Source organism: Pongo pygmaeus, chromosome 3, assembly GCF_028885625.2.
Source record: "Pongo pygmaeus isolate AG05252 chromosome 3, NHGRI_mPonPyg2-v2.0_pri, whole genome shotgun sequence".
NCBI lineage: Eukaryota > Metazoa > Chordata > Mammalia > Primates > Hominidae > Pongo > Pongo pygmaeus.
This window is the reverse complement of record NC_072376.2, coordinates 4949238-4970102: the sequence shown is the minus strand read 5'-3', so window position 1 is coordinate 4970102 and position 20865 is coordinate 4949238. Positions and strand designations below refer to the sequence as shown.

General features: G+C 44.2%; 1 protein-coding gene across 3 annotated transcripts in view; it reads right to left on the bottom strand.

The window, feature by feature from the left end:
* The window catches only part of AFAP1 (actin filament associated protein 1), a 179911-nt gene that overhangs the window by 147282 nt on the left and 11764 nt on the right, over positions 1–20865 (bottom strand). The gene's annotated exons all lie outside the window — the stretch shown is intronic.

Below are 20865 nucleotides of genomic sequence, written 5' to 3'. Positions count from 1 at the left end.
CAGTGCTCATTAAGTTCTCCAAGACAGCCAACTGACATAAAATACTACAGCTTTTTCAGATGGGCTTGAAGCCCTCCAAACTCACAGCACAGCTAAACAATGAAGAGGTTTTCTGCCACTAGACTCAAAAGCTGGCTTTTGTAGATTCCCACAGAAAGAACATTCAAGGCCAGGCATGGTGGCTCACGCCTGTAATCCCAGCACTTTGGGAAGCCAAGGCGGGTGGATCACCTGAGGTCAGAAGTTCAAGAACAGCCTGGCCAATATGGCGAAGCCCCATCTCTACTAAGAATACAAAAATTAGCCGGGCATGCTGGCGGGCACCTGTAATCCCAGCTATTCAGGAGGCTGAGGCGGAAGAATCGCTTGAACTCGGGAGGCGGAGGTTGCAGTGAGCTGAGATCACGCCACCACAGCCTGGGTGACAAGAGCGAAACTCCTCAAAAAAAAAAAGAGCGTTCAAATGTCACATGATGATATTAACTTTCCCGTGCTGTGCAACACAAAGAAATGATACAACATTGAAATCCTGAAAAACATATTCATAAAAAGTATTTACCAACTTAAAAGACATTCAATATAACCTGTAACAGTGAGTTCCCCTCCTCTTTCCAGCTAATTACACTAATGCTGTGACCTTAACAATGCTTTTGCTAAAACAGAGGAAAATTTATAGGACCACTTACCCCTCTCAGCTAACAGCTGAACCACTGCTTCTCCCTGGGCTCACTAAAGATGACCTTTACCCAAAACTAGGCTGCAACGTCCCTGTAAACGTTGACTAACAATTTCAAAATTCCCATGTTCTTTGTCCATGCCTAAGGAAGATGAATTGAAATGAGATATCTCAAAGTCAGAACTAACAGAGGCCTTAACCATCAGATGGCCCAACCCCTTCTTTGACAACCAAGGGATCTAAAGCCGAGAATATGGAAGAAAATAGCCCGTTTAGTAACAAAGCGAAAACCAAAGCCTGGTCACCTAACCTCTGGTCCAGAACTCCTGCAACAATCCAGCACGCATACAGGACCAGTCTCCCTAACCAGAAACTCCGAAATCTATAACTTTTTGAGTGCTGACGTGACGCTCAACGAAATGTTCATTGGAGCAGCTCAGATTTTGGATTTTTGAATTCAGGATACTCAACCAGCAAGTATAATACAAATATTCAAAAATCCAAAAATGTAAAAAAATCTGAGACACTTCTGGTTCCAAGCAGTTTGGATAAGGGATATTCAACCTGCATTTTTTTTTTTTCCTCTAATGAAGGAAATTAAAAATGAGGCCCAAGCAAAGCCATTTAATCCATACTAAAGCCATTCAATAGTTTAATTAGCACCCATTTAAAGTTAAGTGCTACCCACAGATATTTAAAAGCATGAATACATACATGCCTATAATCCCAGAACTCTGGAAGGCTGAGGTGGGAGGATCACCTGATGTCAGGAGTTCAAGACCAGCCCGGCCAATGTGGTGAAACCCCGTCTTTACTAAAAATGCAAAAATTAGCCAGGCGTGGTGGCACACACCTGTTATCCCAAGCTACTCAGGAGGCTGAGGCACGAGAATCGCTTGAACCTGGGGGGAGCTCGTTGCAGTAAGCCGAGATCACACCACTGTACTCCAGCCTGGGCAACAGAGCAAGACTCCGTCTCAAAAAAAAAAATTAATTTAAATTGTGTTTTAACATGGAGCCCAAGTTCCCAGAACACAAGCCCTGCTCTGTGCTCCAAGGGCACACAGGGTGCCCCTTTATCCTAATACTCGCCATATTCCATGGCAGCCATTGGCATCACACTAGGCTTCCTGTGCATGAGGCAGGGATCATATATTATTACTTTTCTGTCCCCAATGTCTAGCCTAGAAGACACTCAGTAAATGATTACTGAATTAAGTCAGTTACTAAGATATTTTAAACTTGTATTAACAAAATTGATTTAATAAGTTTACCAATGCAGCTTTGATACCACACAGCTTAAATCTCAACTTGAGGATTTATCTTGTGTTCTGCTAGATTATCATCTATTAATATTTAGGAGGCACCTAGTATGTACCTCCTAAATATTACTAATTCATTACTAATTGCTGGGGACCTAGCAGTGGCAAAACAACATTCCTTGTTCAAAGAGAAGTTCTAGTATAAAGAGGAATAGAAGGAACAGGCTAGATTGATGAGAGAGCTAAGAAAAGGACAGGCTGCCACAGGAAGCACCTGTTCCTGTCTGGAGGTACATAGTTAACGAAGTCTGAGTGCTTCGTATAGCATAAGATCATCTCCTCCAAAGAAGCTAATGAAGCTTTGATTCCCCAGTACCAGAAGTTACCATAAAGGTGCACATAGCCACGTGCTTAGCGTAGGAAGTGAAACCAAACAAACAAACAAAGCTCCAACTTCTAGAGGCAACAGTCCAATTATAAAATCCTCTGGCTACATTCAATTGAAATTCAAGGTATTGAAGAGGCCAATATTTAAGTGATAAATTAACCCAATCACTTAAAACTAAAGTAGTCTTTGGTTCAAGGGGTAAGGGTATACTACCTTTTACAAATTTATTAGCTCTTAATATTTACATTTAAATATGATGATGATGGTGTAATAATAACTTTACTGAGCAGTTACTATGTGTTAGGCACCAAACTAAGCACTTTACACACATATTTGCACAATCCTGTGAGATGATAATGACCCCTTGTCATCCCATTTCATAGATGAAAGTCAGGTTTATATAAGCTTAAAAACTTGCCCCAAATTACACAGCTAGTTAGCAAAACTCAGGCAGCCTGACTCCATAGCCTTTGCTTAAAGAAGTAATATTTATAAACTGTCCAGCACAGCACTGGTACAAACAAGAGTTCAATAAATGCCTAAAGAGTACTTCATACCCAAAATCGTTTGCTGCCAATCAAACTAGACTTACTCTAGTTCTGCATAACCAACTGTCAGATTATCGTTCCATGAAGAAAAGGTGGAATGGGTAGAGATCAGAACAGAGTGAATAACTGGCAAATATACTTCACGGCAGGTAGTAACAGGATGTGGCATTTAGGCAATTTCCACATTTGTTTGCATAACATTTTTTTCATGGTTTCAAAGCGCAAGAGCCATTCTAAGCTAGTGAAAGCATAAGGCATGTCTATGATCCAGGACGCCAATTCACCGTGGATCAGTGGATCTCAATTTTTACTGTGTATCAGAACCATCTGGGGGTTTTTAACAGAACTATAGCTGCCCAGGCTCCATTCCTGCAGATTCTATTTCAACTGGTCTGGAGTCAGCATGCATGCTTTTTTCACAGCCCCCCAGATGCAGCTAGGGTTGGAAACCACTGCCCAAGATGCTCGCTCTCACACTTCGGCTCAGTTCAACACATACTCATTGAGATTCTAAGCACTACGAATTGGGCTAAGACAAGTCAGGCTCCACTCCCTAATAATATTGGCAAAGAAACCAATCTCAGAGATTTATTCCAGTCCAAACCAAATAAACTGCTGGGTGAAAAAAATACCCTGGTATAGGCTGCCATACAAAACAACTTCCTGTATCTTCCCGGTCAGTGGCCTAGGGACTGACTCTGAGCCATGAGAATTCAGAATCAGGGAAAAATGCCAGTCTGAGGCATCTGCCACACTCCTAGCACACCCCCAAAAGCGCCCAGCTACATTTCACATCCACTGTCCTAACAGGAGTCAAAATAGGGAAAAGCAGTGCAATACAGAAAACAGAGCCTGCTGGGAGTCAAAAGGCTGGGGAATTCCAGTCCTAGCCCTGCTACCAACCGGCCCGGTCACTTCTCTCTGGTCTTGGTGTGGCCAACAGTTACAGAGAGGGTGAGGCATAAAAACACAGATGTTAGGCAACCTCCAGAATTCAAAATATATAGAAATAAAAAAACATTAAGGTGATATCAAGGAATTTATGCCATCAACCAGAAAAGTAACTGAAGTATTCCTTTTCCCATTCTTAAGAAATCAAAAGTGGAAGCAGAAAATTGAGCAATCAGCCTACCAAGTCGACTGGGGCAACAGACTACACTCACGGATTCTGCTCACAACAGCAGGGGTAACAGACCAAAAGAAGAACTGCAGAGCGTCCCTCTCTCCCCCGTTCACCCATGCCACGAGCACGTGAGTGCATCCACACGCAGCGCCCAGTCTCCTGTTCCACTGACTCCAGCGTCCACTCACTGTGAGCCTACTAAGTGGCCACATGTGCTATGATGCTGTCTCATCTCGTCACCATAGACATCTCTGCTGGAGGTTAGTATGTGATAGACGAAAATCACGGAGGCCTAGGGAGGTTGAGACACGCATTCCCACTGCAGTGAGGGCGTGCTTGAGAGGCACCCCACGGCTGGGCCCTCCATGCCGCTCTCCTCAGTAATCACTCCCAGACCAGAGCACTGAGGGGTGGATTTTCTTCCTCTCACTTTTTTCAGCCCTTTGGCTGACCCAGCATTCCCCAGAAAGCTATCGAGTCCTGGCAGCTCTGAGGCCACAAAGCCATAAATGCACGGGACACACAGCCCATCTGTCTCTAACGGGTCTTTTACTTGTCATGCTAGTCATTTCTACCAGCAGATGGGTTGAGAAAGACTTGGCAAGTTACCATGAAATGACCCCTCCACTCCTCCCTGGGGGAAGGCTGACTAGCGAGCCAGGACGGCTTTCTTCCCCCACTCCCTGCATTCTTGTCCCTAAGGAGCCAGAGACAATCCCACCAAATATAGGCAGGAGACAGCCGCCTCCTTCCTACAGCTGGAGGGGGGAAGGGTCCTCTCGGGCCTTTCTAAGTGCATGAAAACCAAACTGTGAGCTGTACTGACCCGGGCCTCGCCCATGTTGCAGGCATGTACAACACAGGCGCCCAGTGGTATCATCAGGCAGAACTACGAATGTGCTTTCTACCGTTTTCATACAATGATTCCAGAGCTGCTATTCACACAGCTCCACTTCTCACACGTATGACATGCTTTACAGATTGCACAGCATTTTCACCATGCCTCTCATCCACTCCTGCCAGCAGCCTTGTGTGATCCCTTGAGTATGCTTCCTCATCTCCATTTTTTAAGAAATGGAGTTTCTGAGTTTATGAAACCAAAACTTTCCCAAGAATATCCAGCTAGTATTAGAACCAGGATATGAGGGCCTCTGATTCTAGAACCAGTACTTGTGCCACTATTCCACACGGGTCCCTCCAGGGATTTCTGCCTGATATTAAAATGCAGACAGCAAATCCATCTCTCTAGAGTCCTGGGGTTCCCTATAGACAAGAAGTAAAACTTCTAACAGAAAGCTTACACTTATTTGGAAGGCTACCTGGGATATTTCTTTTAAGTTAGTTTGTTCATTTGGAAAGACTGTTCCAATGGCAATGCGGGGAATGAAATGTAGAAGGATTCCATGATAAGGCAGAGTTATTAGGTGGCTCTTACAACAGTTCAAATGCAGCATGAGGCACAAGCAGAAAGGACAGAGAGAAAATGCATTTGAAAGAAATGCAAAATGAAGTCCACTCAGACCCAGGATGGAAAAAGGGGTATTATGCATGATGGTGGTTTCTAGTTTGAAAGACTGATGAACAAGGATGTCATTAACTATTGCAGAGTGGTATCCAGAGACTGGGTGCACCAGTTTGTTTAACCATTCACCTGCTGAGTGGTGTCCGGGCTGTTTCCAGTTTCTGGTGTTTATAAATAATGCTGCTATGAACAGATACATATAGGCTTTTGTGTGAACATAAGTCTTCATTTCTCTGGGATAACTGCCCATGAATGTGAGCGCTGCGTCCTATGGCAATTGCACATTTAGTTTTTTAAGAAACTGTCAAACTGTTTTCCAGAATGGCTGTGCCATCTTCCATTCCCACCAGCCAAGTGTGAGTGATTCCGTTTCCCCGCATCCTCACCAGCATTTGGTTTTGTTACTACATTTTATTTTAGCCATTCTGATAGGTGTATAGTGATGTGGCTTTAGCGTGCATTTTTCTGATGGCTAATGATATTGAACATCTTGTCATGTGCTCGTATGTTATCTGAAATGTCTCTTCATGTCTTTTACTCATTTTCAAAGTAGATGGTTTGGTTTTACTGCCGAATTTTGATAGTTCTTTATATATTACAGATATGAGTCCTTTATCAGACATGTGGTTTGCAATTAGTTTCTCCCAGTCTGTAGCTCCTCTTTTCATCTTTATTTTGCATTTTGCATTTTAGTCTATGATCCATTTTGAGTTAATTTTTGTATGAGGTATGAGGTTTAGATCAGAGTTCAGGTTTTCTTTCTACGAATAATCAGGTAGCCGGCAATTTTTTTTAAGAGACAAGGTCTCACTCTGTCACCCAGGCTGGAATGCAATGACAAGATCATAGTTCACTGCAGCCTCGACTCTTGGGCTCAAGTTATCCTCCTGCCTCAGCCTCCTGGAGTAGCTGGGACCACAGGCAGGTGCCACCATGCCCAGTTAATTTTTTTAGTTTTTGTAGAGACAGGGTCTTGTGCCATGTTATCCAGGCTGGTCTGGAACTCCTAGGCTCAAGTCATCATCCCACTTATATGGGGCCAGGCACAGTGGCGCATGCCTGTAATCACAGCACTTTGGGAGGATGAAGCAGGAGAATCACTTGAACCCAGGAATTCCAGACCAGCCTGAGCAACATAGGGAGGCCCTGTCTCTGCAAAAAATTTTAAACATTAGCTAGGCATGGTGTTGCACACCTGTGGTCCAAGCTACTTGGGAGGCTGAGGTGGGAGGATCTCTTGAGCCTATGAGGCTGAGGCTGCAGTGAGCCATGATCGCACCACTACACTCCAGCCTGGGAGACAGTGAGACCCTGTCTCCAAAAAAAAAAAAAAAATGCTAGTGCATCACCCATATTAAAGATGGGTATTGTCTTTGTGAAACTTTAGTTACAATTATACAATGGACATGTAAAATGTCCAGCTTGAAAGTTTGAAAAATATATAACTCTAAGTATTCTTACCTTAAAATTCTGATTCCTACCTAAGATATCACATACTGTTTACATAAGTATCACAATGCCTGGACAACAACTAATAATGTATAAGATGAAGAAAATGAGCATGTATGCCTATTAATTAAGATATATATCCCACTTATTACATAAAAAAGTCATCATTGCAAACCCCTGTGACTGTATCTAAAGCAAGCCTAAAGTTTTACTTCTCTATATTATAAAATGCAAGGCTAAAATTCAAATACTACACATTTCCTGAAGCTAAGTTTAGTTAAAATAAATGCCTAGGGTCTATATCAAAAATATGAAAAAGCTAGCTACTTCATAGCCATTCCAATCTAAGTTCAGCTTTTTCTAATTGACACATAATTGTATACTGTACATATGTATGGGGTACATATAGTGATGTTATAATACATGTAATGTATGTGATCAGAGTAATTAGCATATCCACCATCTCAAACATTTATCATTTCTTTGTGTTGGTAACGTTCAATACCCTTCCTCCAATTACCTGGAACTATATATTCTTTTTTTTTTTTTTTTTTGAAACAAAGTCTCGCTCTGTCACCCAGGCTGGAGTGCAGTGGCGCCATCTCAGCTCACTGCAACCTCTGCTTCCCAGGTTCAAGTGATTCTCCTGCCTCAGCTTCCCTGGTAGCTGGGGTTACAGGCACCCACCACCACGTCCAGCTAATTTTTGTATTTTTAGTAGAGACGGGGTTTCGCCATGTTGGCCAGGCTGCTCTCTAACTCCTGACCTCAGGTGATCCACCCACCTCGGCCTCCCACAGTGCTGGGATTACAGGCATGAGCCACCGTGCCCAGCCTGAGACTATATATTCTTGTTATCCACATAAGAGAATATGTGGTGTTTAGCTTTCTGTCCCTGGCTTATTTCACATAATGTCCTCCAGTTCCACCCACATCGCTGAGAGTAACGGGACTTCATTCTGTGTTACGGCTGAATAGTACTCCACTGTGTATAAAGCCCACGTTTTCTCTATCCATCATCTGCTGTTGGGCACCGAGGTTGATTCCATATCTTGGCTATGGTGAACAGTGCTGCAGGAAACACAGAGGTACAGAGGTCCCTCCGACATTGACTTCCTTTTCTTTGGGTATCTACAAAGTAGTGGGACTGCTGGATCACACTGTAGTTTTATTTGTAGTTTTCTGAGGAACCTCCATACTGTTTTCCATAGTGGCTGCACTAGCTTACTCTTATTCTTTCTTTTTTCGCTTTGAGACAGAGTCTCACTGTTGCCCAGACTGGAGTACAGTGGCGCGATCTCAGCTCGCTCACTGTAGCCTCCGCCTCCCAGGTTCCAGTGATTCTCATGCCTCAGCCTCCTGAGTAGCTGGGATTACAGGCGCCCGCCACCACACCTGGCAAATTTTTGTATTTTTTAAGTAGAGATGAGGTTTCACCACGTTGGCCAGGCTGGTCTTGAACTCCTGACCTCAAGTGATCCGCCCACTTCAGCCTCCCAAAAGTGCTAGGATTACAGGCGTGATCCACTGCACCCAGCTAATTTTTGTATTTTTAGTAGAGACGGGATTTCACCATGTTGGCCAGGCTGGTTTCAAACTCCTGACATCAGGTGATCTGCCCGCTTCGGCCTCCCGAAGTGTTGGGATGTCAGCGTGCACCCCGGCACCCAGTCAGCTGCTCTAGTTTACATTCCCCCCTAGGGTGTGTAAGAGTTCCCTTTTCTCCATATCCTCGCCAGCACTTGTTATTTTTGTCTTTTTGATAACACCCATCCTAACAGGTGAGATGATATTTCACTGTGGTTTTGATTTGCATTTCTCTGATTATAAGTGATACTGAGCATTTTTTTTCACATATTTTTTGGCCATTTGTATGTCTTCTTTCAAGAAATGTCTGTTTGGCTGGGTGTGGTGTAAGCCCAGCTACTCAGAACGCTGAGGCAGCAGGACTGCTTGACCCTAGACCAGCCTAGGCAACAGAGCAAAACCCTACCTAAAAAAACAAAAAGAAGAAGAAGGAAAAAGAAATATCTGTGTCTGTTCAGCTTTTTGACCTCCAAAAGTTAAGAGCCCATTTTGGAATCAGACAACCTGCCTGATTCAGAGACAATCTGTGTTTGGTTCTACTCCGCTACTTCCTATGTGACTTTGGGAAGGTCCCTTAACCACTTTGAGCTCAAATTCCTCAACATTAACCAGGAATAAGTACAACCTGCCTCTGCTGGTTAAGGCTGAGGACTGAAAGGAGAACCTCCACAAAGCCACTTCACAAAGCTGCCCTGCAGCAAGCCCCTCAATGGCAAGTAGCTGGTATGATCATTTGAAGCTAAGTACAACTTTCTTTTTCACTTTCCCAGGCTCACTCTACATACAATTAGCAAGGAATAGCGGATAAAGGAAACCAAAATAATTGCTTAATTTTTAATAAGACATTTTTTTAAAGTGGGGTTGGTGGAAAAATAGGAGGCGGCGGGGGGAAGGAAAAGCAGCCAGTCACAAGTTCTAGTCCAGGGCTCATCCCTGGCCTCCTCACTCAGGCGATCATCAGTCCCCACCTGCTGGGGAGGGGCACTTCCTCGGCTGGCTTCACCCACCTGGAAGGCACTGCCGTAGGTGTTCAGAAACCAGGAGCACCTTGAAATGGGCACTGTGCTTTGGGTAGGAGACCTGCAATTTCCCCAAAGAAACCATGGCACAAAAGTGACCCACATAGGAGGTACCAACTGCTGTAAATACTTGGCAAGAACTTATGTCATGCCTTCTGTACAGGAGACACATGCCCAAATAAAACTTGCCAAAATAGCAGAGAAAACAACACAGCAGACATCCAGTGCCATTCTGTTACAGAAATATTTATATCCCAAAGCCAGGGACCTCTCTGGAACACCGTCTTTATTTCCATGTTTCATGGAGGATGTCTGATTGCACTCACTTGCGTCTCAAAAAGCTTCCAGCCCCTGCTCTAGACCCTGTGGCTCCTCAGCAAAACCCAAAAACAAGTATCAATTTTCCTTCCAAATGGGAAATTTCCTGACCTAGCGAAACCAGCATCAAGTCCACTTACTATGAGATAGATGATTACAGGCGAAGCCCTCTAGTCCCAGCATGACTCCCCTCCCCCTCCTGCAGGAGTGGGAAGGGTGAGCATAGCACTGGCCTTCCAGACCACACCTCCAGGCAGTTTGAAACCATGGCTGCTCAGATGAGCCACGAGAAAAATCAAAACCAAGTATCTCTGAAAAGTGTACATGTCAAGAACCAGACCTCGGACCAGACTCAGCAGAAAGGGATGTCACAAGGTTTGTCCAGAGACCTCCTCTCCATGCCCCCTCTCCCTGGGACCTCCCTCCTTGCACTAGGGGCCCAGGGCCAGTGGACCGCTCCTTTACCTCTAGCCCAGTGCATTTTCAGGAACAGCTCCCGGACTGTACCAGACACTGAATGTATTCACTGAATGCACTATTTCTTGAAATGATCGTAAATCATCTGACTATAACAACAATTGTTTTAAAAGTATTCTCTCTCTCTCTCTCTCTCCTGTCTCTGTCTCTCAGGTATCACGTGCCATGAGTTTGAGCAAGCAGCTTTGCTTCTCTCTACTGCAATTCTATCATTTGCAAAATGTTAACAATTACCGTGTTCACCCATAGCATTGTTGTAAAAAGCCTTAAGACCCACTTCATGTAGCCCGCCTGGCGCACAGACCCTGTCACATGGTAAATGCCCACTGAAGGTGAGTTATCTTTAGCTATTATTACCTAGCACTCCAGCGAACAAAAGGAGTCAATCAGGTCTCACTGTATCATCATGAAAGGACGTCCATGTAGACTGCTGAGCGGGAGTAGGGGACTCAATGTTTATCAGTACTATTTTGTTTTTTACAAAGTGTACATATATATTTGTAGGTACACTGGAAAAGATCTGGAAGGAAATACACCCAGTGTTAATAGTGACTACCCCAAAGACACATTCATCCAAACATACAAAAGAAAAACACTCACTTTCTGTCTTCCATATCATTTGAACTATTTTCAATGAGCATCTATTGCTTTTGTAAAGTTTTTGAAAAGAATTTGTTGCAATTTTTCTGGAGAAACAAGCAGATGCATGAAGAAGGTGGAAACAGAAGGTAAAATGGAATGAGCCTCAGAATCCAGGCCAGGCTCAGCATGCACACGAACCACGCACCTCTCACTACAACTCAATACCAGCTCTCTCTTCTCTTGGTCCAATGGCCCAAAACTTAGAGATAAAATGTCTATTGTGATCACATCAATCACACCAAGGAGTTTGGAACCACCCTTCCAAACTCATCTGGTTCTGTGTACCTGCCCGGGGCTATTAGCTTTCCTCCTGTGTCTTTCACTGGACTGCAATCCCCTAGAGGTGGAAACACAGCCTGACACTTAGCCATCATCCCCACAACACACAGCACCGCATACAGACCAGGGCAGTGATGCCCACTCCGAACTGTCATTCTACTTATAAAGCAAAGGACTAGGGGACAGATGGGACTCGTCTTTGGTAACTCACCAGCTGTTGCTTAAACCAGAACAAAGCCAGGTCTCCTGACGCCCAGAAAAGAACTAGTGCACGGTCCCCTAGAAACGTGGTGGAAATGTTTTGCTTGCTGTGAAAAGACGCACTACTGGAGAAGATGGGTGCAACTTCTCATGGAGCCACTCGGCCCAGATCACCAGGAAACAGGACTGCCGGATGAGACACTCGGCCCAGGTCACCAGCAAACAGGGCTGCCGGAAGAGACACTCGGCCCAGGTCACCAGCAAACAGGGCTGCCGGAAGAGACACTCGGCCCAGGTCACCAGCAAACAGGGCTGCCGGAAGAGACACTCAGCCCAGGTCACCAGCAAACAGGGCTGCCCCAGGTCACCAGGAAACAGGGCTGCCGGAAGAGACACTCAGCCCAGATCACTAGAAAAACAGGCCTGCAGATAAGACACTCAGCCCGGCCCCAGGAAAGGGAATCTGACTGAGCAGTGAAGGGTAATTCACACAGATTACCCAGGCCCAACGGCGGCAACAACATCAACAAAACAAAAAATACCTGACTGGAAAGCCGAAGCCTGGCTAGCAAATTCGAAAGAGAGCCACAATCCTAGCAGCACGCATCACTGCAACACAGAGCTTCAGTCAGTGTGTGTACACTTCAGGTAGAAATGTAAAATGTCCGTGTTTTTGGAACAAGGGGGCTATTTGTGTGTGTGTGTGTGTGATGTGCTGTTTTATATCGCTGAATGGAACCTGTGTTTTCATTAAACAGGTCCCACACAAACGTTCAGTAGAATCTAAGAAACGACACTTCTGAGCCGATTGAGTTCTTATCAGAACAAACGAATATCCGGCCCTAAGAACGATAAACAAGCCATGTGCTAAAGAGCTTTGGGATTTTCTGTTTCACTGAATCAAACCTGCGGATTTTTTGTTTATTCTTTTTTTTTTTTAATTTTTAAGTTCTGGGGTACACATGCAGGATGTGCAGGTTTGTTACATAGGTAAACGTGTGCCATGGTGGTTTGCTGCACCTATCAACCCATCACCTAGGTATTGAGCCCAGCCAGCATGCATTAGCTGTTTTTCCTAACACTCTCACTCCCCTCAACCCACCCCCAACAGGCCCCAGAGTGTGTTGTTCCCCTCCCTGTGTCCATGTGTTCTCACCGTTCAGCTCCCACTTATAAGTAAGAACACGTGGTGTTTGGTTTTCCTTTTCTGCCTTAGTTTGCTGAGGATAATGGCTTCCAGCTCCATCCATGTCCCTGCAAAGGACATGATCTTGTTCCTTTTGATGGCTGCATAGTATTCCATGGTGTATATGTACCACGTTTTCTTTATCTAGTCTATCATTGATGGGCATTTGGGTTGATTCCCTGTCTTTGCTACTGTGAACAGTGCTGCAATGAACATACGCATGCATGTATCTTTGTAACATAATGACTTATATTCCTTTCAGTATATACCCGGTAATGGGATTGCTGAGTCAAATGGTATTTCTGGTTCTAGATCTTTGAGGAATCGCCACACTGTCTTCTACAATGGTTGAACTAATTTACATTCCCACCAACAGTATTTGAATTTGGCTATCTTGAATTGAATGGTGTTAATTCCTAGATCATAAATATATTTATATACACACACAATTCATATTCAACCCGTATACTCTATTTGGAAAGTTTAACAATATCCAAATAACTATGTGCAAACTTTTTGGATAAAATTTGTAACTTCTAATGCAAAGGTCCATATTTGGGGTCATCTTCCTCTGGTGACGACTAAAAGTAGTTGCTTTATGGGCAGTTTTTAATTTTATAACTATAATAAATGAAAGAAGGAAAGATAATTATCAAGGAAGAGAGCTAATTGCTAAACTACACTTGCTTCCCCAAACAATCTTCAAAGTTATATGGCAAATATAATTAACTAAACACAAAAGACATTCACAAGGTCAAAGGGTTACTAACAAAGCTACCAACCTTTCTCTTACCAAAGAAACTGCAATCCCTAAAAGACAAATAGCCTGGACTTCTTCCTTAGAATCTCTATTTTGAAAGGTTTGAAAAGTCGAAAGACAATTTAGATATGTTTGAGACTAAAAAACAGAAATGTATATTGTTTCATAATCTACACTGTGTTTACAGGTCTGTCCCAGATGCTCAAGAAAAAAATTCCCTAAATTTGAAAAATATCTTCTACAGAAAAGGTTTATAGTCTAGGAGAGGGACCAAATAGTACATAATTACAGTATTAACTTGTCAAAAGCTAAATATATAAAATACATATTATATATTTTTTGTAGGTATACCTATATATCCATATATTTATATATATACATATATATATATACACATATATATATATTTTTAACACCACTTTACCTCCAAAGAAAATGCACTTTAAAATTAGAAGACTAAATTCAGGTCCTGAGTGAACCACACATCCTATAAGACCAGGTAGATCACCTATCTAATCTCTCTCAGTTTCAGTTTCCTACCGTATAAAATGAGAGCAAAACTTTTTTTTTTTTTTTTTTTTTTGTGAGATGGAGTCTTGCTCTGTTGACCAGGCTAGAGTGCAGTGGTGCACTCTCAGCTCACTGCAGCCTCTGCCTCCCAGGTTCTAGCGATTCTCCTGCCTCAGCCTCCTGGGTAGCTGGGATTACAGGCACCCGCCACCACGCCCGGCTAATTTTTTTATTTTTAGCAGAGACAGGGGTTTCACCACTTTGGCCAGGCTGGTCTCAAACTCCTGACCTCAGGTGATCTGCCTGTCTCAGCCTCTCAAAGCGCTGGGATTACACGCATGAGCCACCGCACGTGGCCACTTTTTTTTAACCTATCTATAAGACTGACAAACAAAACATCTGAGAAGAAACTGTTGGCAAGGAAATAGAAATAGGCGCCCTTACACATTGACAGTGAGATAATGGTACGATTCTAACAGAAGGGAATCCAGCAATACCCATCAACATTTAAAATGCGCAGAACCTTGGATCCCACAATTCCATTTCTAGCAATGCATCCTATGAACATATTCATGCAAATATGCAAGAATTACATACAACTCAGCATTGATTAATCCAAACGGTTGGAAACAACCTAAATGCTTACCAATGGGGAACTGGTGGAGAACAGTGTTTATCTTATGCCAACATCTGTGTTTTTCAAAAGAAGACACATAGGCCGGGAGCAGTGGCTCACGCCTATAATCCCAGCACTTTGGGAGGCTGAGGCAGGCGGATCACGAGGCCAAGAGATCGAGACCATCCTGGCCAACATGGTGAAACCCCTTCTCTACTAAAAATACAAAAATTATCTGGGCATGGTGGTGCACACCTATTGTCCCAGCTACTCGGGAGGCTGAGGCAGGAGAATCGCTTGAACCCAGAAGGCGGAGGTTGCAGTGAGCCAAGATCACGCCAGCCTGGTGACAAAGTGAGACTCCGTCTTGGAAATAAAAGAAAAAAAACTGGCAACAGTGGTCACAGGGCAGTGATGGGAGCAGGACTTCCTTTCACTCTCCAGGACCTTTTGAATGTTGCTCCATCACTCATATTACATATTCAAAATATACAACTACAGTAAATATTTTCAATGTAACTAAGAAAAAATGGGGGAATAATAATACCTAACACACAGGACTGCTGTGTAATTAAAGGACAAAAAACATTAAGTACTATCAGAGTTCAAAGGAAGAATAATTCTAGCTTGGATGTCAGAGCAGGGATCATGTAAAGGAAGTGAATATTTCAAGTCTTGAAGGATGGAGAAGATTTAAGGAGGCAGAAGTGTGGAGACGATGTCCCAGATGGAGATAAGAACATAGGCGAAGAAGATGAAGAGATGAGAAAGTATAAATTCTAAGTGCAGCTCTCAGGCTGGGCTTCAGAACAGGGTTAAGGCAACAAGCTGGAGTGCAAGGTTGATGACGGGAATGGAAACACTGAAACCCAAACTTGCATATCACACCCAGATCGTGAGCCTTGAATGCCAAGCCAGGGAATCTGTCCTTGATCTAAACAATGAAAAATCACTGGGCCGGGTGCGGCGGCTCATGCCTGTAATCCCAGCACTTTGAGAGGCTGAGGCGAGAGGACTGCTTGAGGCCAGGAGTTTGAAACCACTCTGGACAACACAGCAAGACCCTGTCCTTACAAAGAAATTTAAAAATTAGCTAGGCATGATAGCACACCTGTAGTCCCAGCTACTCAGGAGGCTGGGGCGGGAGGATCACTTGAGCCCAGGAATTTAGCGTTACAGTGAGCTGTGATGGCACTCCTGCATTCCAGCCTGAGCAATAGAGCAAGGGCGTGTCTCAAAAATAAAATAAAATGAAATAAAAATCACTAAGAGTTTGTATAGACATAAAGCAGAAAATCATACCATATATGATTTAATCCAGATATACAAGGTAAATGAGAGAAGGAAAAGAGAAATTAGGAAGCTATTATAAGAAGACAAGACTCAATTAAGACATGAGCAAAGGCGCTGGGCTCACAGTGCTATCTTTATATAAACGAATGGACTACCACATTTATTTTCATGGCATCACCAACTTAAATACAGGCTACAGTATTCTGGAACAATCTCTGTATCAGTCAGCTCAGATGGCCATAATACCATAGGCAAATACCATAAAAAATACCATAGGCTGTGTGGCTTAAACATTAGTTAATTTCTCACAGCTCTGGAGGCTGGAAGTCCAAGATAAGGTGTCGGCCAACTCAGTTCCAGGACGAGGACCTCTTCCTGGCTTGCAGACAGCCACCTTTCTTCCTGTTTCCTCACACCAGAGCAGTAGGAGCTCTCTGCTTTCTCCTTTTTTATTTGAGATGGAGTCTCGCTCTGTCACCAGGCTGGAGTACAGTGGCACGATCTCGGCTCACTGCAACCTCCGACTCCCTAGTTCAAGCAATTCTCCTGCCTCAGCCTCCCGAGTAGCTGGGATTACAGGCACACGCCACCACGCCCAACTAATTTTTGTATTTTTAGTAGAAGCAGAGTTTCAGGATGGTCTCAATCTCCTGACCTTGTGATCTGCCCACCTCGGCCTCCCAAAGTGCTGGGATTACAGGTGTGAGCCACCGCACCGGGCCTGGTTTCTCTTCTTCTAAGGACACTAATCCTGTCAGACCAGGGCCCACGCTCATTGACCTCATCTAACCCTAATCACCTCCCAAAGGTCCCATCCCCTAACACCATCACACTGGGGGTGAGGGCTCCAGTACAAGAATCTGGGGGAGACATAAACATTCAGTTTATAACAATGTCTTTTCAATCCTGTTGAAACAAACAACCAAATGAGTAGGAGAAAAGGTACCTTATATGCAAACAAGTCAGTACTTTTTATAGTTCTGCTAACACATTAAGGTCAATTTAAAATGTCTGATAGCAAGAGTCAGAAGCAGAGATAAATGGAAGTTAGTGACGCTGCATTTTAGGCCCACATTTAGCTGTCTTTCAATGACATTGTGGCAGAAAGAACACTGCTTTCTATTCCTGGTTTTGCCACCAAAAAAGCTGGAACGTTTCCCTGTAGTTCCGTTTATCTTTAAAATCACTGGGCTGACCTAGCAGACCTCCAAGGTCCCTTCCATTCACAAATTCCACAAATAACTTCCTAACAACAAAGGTTACACAAATAAACTACACTGATAAAGTGGAAATGCTAACACTAACAAACAATGAGATGCACAAAAGACAAGACGTATAGAGAACTGGATCAACCACATACTGGTGGATGATGAGCCAGTGGTGGATCAAAACAGATTCCCTAACGATGGACAGACAGGCAATGGCGCCTAGGTAGTATTGTTGAAGATTTCCTATTTTAAATCTTCAAGATAAATGGCCCAGTTGTTTCTATTCATTCTGATTAAATGTGAACGTGAAAACTTCTTCCAGGGGACACAGACATCTAAAAAATTCCCAATGTATCCAATTTGTCATTTGATATTTTTACTGACAAGAAAAATAAGGGACTGAATATACAAACAGACCATGCCTGACCATGTGTATAAAGACAGAACTCAGACCACAACCTGCAGCTGCCGGCCCAGGAAACCAACCCCCTATCTACAGTAAACAGCCAGGAGGCCAGCCAGGCTAGCACATCAGACAGGAAGCCAGACTGTTCTCTCTCGACAACCCAGAAAGCTAAATGACAACTCTGTCCCACGTGGCCAGGACTTGACTCAAAACTAAAAGCCACCCTAATTTTGGCCCCTGTTTCCCAGTTAAGATCATTCAGAGAAAGCCAAATATGCCCCTAACCAATCACATAGGACACCCCGCTTCTGCAGAGCCGCCTCCAGCCCCCACAACAGCCTCCACCGGGAGCCGTTCTTTTCCATCCTGAAGCTTCCCCACTCCTCATCTGCCACTCACCTGCATCTGAGTCTCTGCCACAGCAACTCTGCATGTGTGGCCAACTCCCTTGCCACAGCAGCTCTGAGAAAGTTGCCTCTGCCTGTTCTCATATGGGCAGCCTTCGTTTATTTCCCCCAAAGAATAAATGAGGGGCTTCTCTCTATATGACCAAGCTATACAATTCAGAAGCCCAACGTGGCAGATTCCAAGCCTGGAGAGACCATACACCCCTCAGGTCCTCTTTCCACAAAACACGGCTTCCTTGAGTTCTTCAGTCACTCCCCACCAACCAGGGAAGGAACCACATGTTATGGAAAGATCAAGGGCCTTGAAGTCAAACTTCTGAGTTCATCAAGTACTTCATCTTTCCACTTAAGAAATTACGTGGCCTTGGCCGGGCGTGGTGGCTCACGCCTGTAATCCCAGCACTTTGGGAGGCCGAGTCAGGCGGATCACCTGAGGTTGGGAGTTCAAGACCAGCCTGACCAACATGGAAAAACCCCATCCCTACTAAAAATACAAAATTATCCAGGCGTGGTGGCGCATGCCTGTAATCCCAGCTACTCGGCAGGCTGAGGCAGGAGAATCACTTGAACCTGGGAAGCAGAGGTTGTGGTGAGCCGAGATCACACCATTGCACTCCAGCCTGGGCAATAAGAGCGAAACTCTGTCTCAAAAAAAAAAGAAAGAAATGATGTGACCTTGAACAATTTTCTTAACTTCTCTAAGCCTCTATCTTCATCTTCAATAAAATAATTTTACCTCCAAGATTGCATTAAATGGAATCCCACATGTAAAATAGCTGACAAATACTAGCTGCCCAACAGCTGTGAGTTCCTACTGCTGCCCCACTTCACCCAAGGGAGAAGCGCAAGCTGTCCAGAAAAAGCCTGTTGATCCCTACACCTTAGCATCCTGTGTTCACACAAGGTGCAGTGGTATCCAGACTTATCGGGGTCACCCAAATACAAGATATGTTTTGATTTTTCAACTTAGGTACACGTAGCTTCTAATGCTCACAATATATGATCCATAATTAAGAGGAGATTCTCCTACACTACCCCACGGTTCTATTTTAGCAGATTTACATGTGCCATAATATCTAACTCTCTTAAGCCCTCTTCAGTATCAAAAACAAAATTTTAATCTGTAACGCACTTATCAGCAGTAAAAGTGGAAAAGGTACCTATGAGTCCAAAAGAACCTCTGCCCTGCCCCACCCCATCCTAAGAAAAGCTGTTCAGGAGTATTTGGGCTGGTTATGAGAATGCTGTTTGTATTCCCAGGGACAGACAAATGCCTACCCTGGTTAGAAGATGCGCTGCTCAGCCTCCAGGGTAGAAAGTTCCCCACACCCTCTACCCAAGGAGGAGAGAAGCAAATGGGGTGGCCAGGCTCCAGGACGTGGACTATTTAGAGTGTGGTTTCTGCAGTCCAGGTCACTGCCATGGGTGAAGCTCTTCCTTCCTCCTTTTCCACCCAAGTGGCCAAGGTCCTATGGCTGCTGTAGGGCCTCTTCCCTAGGATGAGTCAGCCCAGCCAGTCCCCTTTTTTTTTTTTTGAGACGGAGTCTCACTGTGTCGCCCAAGCTGGAGTGCAGTGGCGCACTCTTAGCTCACTACAACCTCTGCCTCCCGGTTCAAGTGATTCTCCCGCCTCAGCCTCCCAAGTACCTGGGATTATAGGCGCCCGCCACCATGCCCAGCTAATTTTTGTATTTTTAGTAGAGAAGAGTTTTCAACTTGTTGGCCAGGCTGGTCTCGAACTCCCGACCTCAGGTGATCCACCTGCCTCAGCCTCCCAAAGTGCTGGGATTACAGGCATGAGCCACCGTGCCCGGCCGAGTCAGCCCAGCCATCCTGACCTTTTGTTCTGGCAAAATTACTCTCTTCCACGTCTACCTTCCAAGTAGCTAAATCAGAGATGTGACCTTGGGGCAGGCTTGAAGAATCCCTGTTTATGGTCCTCAAGAGGTCCTACCAGGGTTTGGGACAATTCCAAGACTTGTGTTCTTAAAGGGGAAAGAAACCTCACATACACAGCCCCAGCAGAGCTCAGGTGAGCCCGTATCAGACACAAGGCTTGGGAGCCAGCCCTAAGGTTTGGGTGTGCCATCTACGATAACAGCGAAGAGCTCCGAAGCCAGCTGTCTGAGTTCAAACCTCAATTCCAACAGCACTGGCTGTGTGATGTTGGACAACGTCCCCAGCCTCTCTGTGATTCAGTTTCGTCACTGTAAAAGGATCACAATAATAGAGCTGCTCTAAAAATTAAGTGAATTAGTACATATAAGGCATTCAGAACAATGCCTGGCACACGGAGGAGTTCAACAGACACGTACTGAACACAGTAACTTAGCAATTAGTAAATATACTCACACAGGCCAGGCACGGTGGCTCGTGCCTGTAATTCCAAATCTTTGGGAGGCCGAGGCAGGAGGATCACTTGAGCCCAGGAATTTGAGACCAGCGTGGGCAACACGGCAATATTCCATCTCCAAAAATTTATTTGTGTAATATATATGTATATATACACTCATATATTCACAGTGTATTTATAATATACAAAATAGCTGGAATACAGACTTAACTATTCACAATGGTTACTTCTAGAGAAGGGGGAATACAAATATCAGCTTTTTACCCCACACATATATTCTTGTATCATCTGAAATATTTAAGCCAATGCGTATGTATAAATTGACCCCAAAACACATAGCAGAACAATGCAGTTTTGGCTCAAAAATCTTCAAATCATGACGGAATTGTTCTGTGAAAGTAAAGTCATGGAGATGAAAAGTCTCCCTCCAGCCTAAATGCTCTTTCATATGATCTATATTATACAAACCAATGCACATACCCCAGTCCTTTCCTTACTGTCATGATAAGAATTTTCAGTCCCTTTACAAACTAGATGATAGTTAGAGTGACTAGGCAAGAACGTGGATCCAGTTCCGCTTCAAAGCCCAATGTTCCTCACGTAATGCAATGCATTCTTCAACCGGTGCCTTTGGC